Source organism: Rhagoletis pomonella, unplaced genomic scaffold (assembly GCF_013731165.1).
Source record: "Rhagoletis pomonella isolate Grant_MI unplaced genomic scaffold, Rhpom_1.0 Rhpom_scaffold_08006, whole genome shotgun sequence".
NCBI lineage: Eukaryota > Metazoa > Arthropoda > Insecta > Diptera > Tephritidae > Rhagoletis > Rhagoletis pomonella.
Window position 1 is genome coordinate 4,739 of NW_023466533.1, and position 2,690 is coordinate 7,428.

The 2,690-nt window shown below is 30.9% G+C and overlaps 1 long non-coding RNA gene across 1 annotated transcript; it reads left to right on the forward strand.

Annotated features, from left to right (window-relative positions):
- Positions 1-296: 296 nt before the first annotated feature.
- Positions 297-729, forward strand: LOC118755943. The gene is made up of 3 exons (XR_004995084.1): positions 297-432; positions 500-592; positions 655-729. It is a non-coding gene; the product is annotated as an uncharacterized LOC118755943 (long non-coding RNA).
- The last annotated feature ends 1,961 nt before the right edge of the window (positions 730-2,690 follow it).

The window sequence follows — 2,690 nt, forward strand, 5'->3', positions numbered from 1 at the left end:
TTTCAAAAGTAAGCTTCCTAATCCTCTTTAGTTTATTGTCCATATTGTGATATTTCATTTATTTTACAAATTTAAATGAATACAATTTTTCAAGCAGTTGGAAAATCCCCTAATAATATTTTCGTCATTAAAATTTCCTAGCCTCTTTAGTTGGATGGTAGCATTGCAATATTTAATTTATATTATCAGTTAAATTAAATTAAAGTTTTCAAATAGGTGGCAACCTTCAAAAAATCAAAAATAATGGAACTATTTTGAATTAAAACAATAATTTACATCTTTCTTTGTAGAGTATCGGAGTTATTCAAAATTTTTATTCAAAAACCTGCGCTAGGATCTCTGTGTGTCCGTCCACGTTTGGCTGGTGCAGTCCACTGTGAATTACAGCTGCAGCGATTTATTTTGTGAAGTACAGCCGTTGCATACTTACAAGTAAGTATACCACCCCATAAAAGTGAAAGTGCAAATATCAATAAAGATTTTTTCTTGTGCTGGTCAGGATCATTTGTGTGTCCGTGCACGTTCGCTGGTGAGGGTATTTTCCCCACTGCAACCTTTGGTTTGGTCAAGTGGAGCCTTTGCATACTTACAAGTTAGTATACCACCCCATAAAAGGGAAAGTGCAGATATTAATAAAGATTTTTTCTTGTGCAGGTCAGGATCATTTGAGTGTCCGTCCACCAAATGTAATTCAATTATGCTATTGAACATGTAATTTTTAAATGCAACAAATATAATAATTTTTAAAAGATTAATTTATTATATCAATTTTGCATATTTCTTCATATCGCATACCGTATTCAAAAGAGTCACAACTCAAAATAATACGTTTGTCAGAAAATGCGGAAAATTGTTCCTTATATTATATCAAAAATTTGCTCCAGCTTTTCCCGAAAGGTAAATAAAAGCTTTGTGTACATTTTTAGCGCATAATCTCAAAAATGCCGCATTTTAAGTTGTGACTCTTTTGAAGGTGGGTGCGATATAGTCCCTTTGAATAAATAATTTGTTTGAATTCCATTAATTTTGTTTAATATATACTAGAATTTTAATGAAACCATGGTTTATTTTGAATATTTTGGAATATTTGTCGATACGATTTTTCTTTGGTCAGAATTTTATGCGAATAGCATGATTAATATACCGTAGAAAAGTTAATTCATTGTCTATTGTGTAGGACAGTGGAATCTGCTTTATATATTTAATTCAATTTTTATACAAAAAACGCATTTCAGCACTACCAGACTACTTTTCCTACTACCTTTTCACAAAAGGGGATAAAATGGTTACCCGCTTTTACTTTTCTTCTCAAATGCATCCTTACAAGGCAGTCGATTGACACAAATGTCAATATTTATCCAACCTTATATTGATCAGCTGATTAAATGTGTAACATCTCTGAGTTCTGATTTAATTTTAATTTAAAGTAATTTTCACTTAACCCTTTGAATACGATTTTTTTTAAGGATACAAAATATTAATTGATGAAAAGTTGTTGCCAGTGAACTAATTGATATGTCTTCGTGTATATTGAAAAAAGTTGTTTCTAGGAATTGAGAAAATGTCCTGGGAAAACATTGTCCCACCCGTGATAAACTGTGGGACACATTTGTCCCAATAGTAACAACAAACATAAATTAAACATTTTTATTTATTGAATTAACGGAGTTCTTCTTCTATGCTAACCAATGTCTATACATATAATAAAATTGTAACAAGTCGATGTCTGTACATTATAGATATTAAAGAAAGAAGCCAAAGCCAAATCAACAATTCTTAGAATTTTTGTCTGTCTGTCTGTATGTTTGCACGCGCATCACTCGAAAACGATTGAATGGAATTGAATGCAGTTTTCACCGATGTATTGCTAGATGTCTAACTTAAAATATAGAAAGAAAAAGAGGTTCCACCTGTTTGAAAATTGCAGTTGAAGTAAATTGATAAAAAAAAGTGAATATTGCAATATGGGCGTCAAAACAAAGAGACTTAAGAAGGCTTACAGCCAAAAATATTTTTTTAGATTGCAACCTGTCTGAAAATTTTAACTTAATTTAATTTATAAGATAAATTTAATATTAAAATACGGGTATCAAACTGAAGAGGTTTAGGAAATCTTACTGCCGAAAACATTTTTGAGGAGAGTTGCCACCTGTTTGAAAGATTTGATTCTATTAAATTGATAAAATAAATGAAATCTATATCTATACTTACAGTAAAGTTGTAACAGGCAGATGTCTGTGCCTTATAGATATTAAAGAAATAATAATATGGTGGGTTTTTATTAGAGCTACAGAAGCCAAGTAAACAATTTTTAGAATTTTTGACTCTCTGCTTGTCTGTATATTTGAACGCGCATCACTCGAAAACTAATATATGGAATTGAATGCAGTTTTCACCGATGTATCGCTAGAGGTCTAACTTACAATATAAAAGAAAAAAATGAGAGAGTAGCCACCTGTGTTTAAAATTTCAGTTTAGGTTAATTGATACGATAAAGTAAATATTGTAATATGGCTGTCAAAAGAAAGAGGCTTACAGAGGCTTACAACTGAAAGTATTTTTGTGGAAGGTTGCCACCTATTTGAAAACTTTAATTTAATTTATATTATCGAGCTACATACAGAGTAAATTTTTGGTCAATATATTTATTTTCAAGGTGTTGCCAAATATGAACCAAGTCGGTGCAGCCG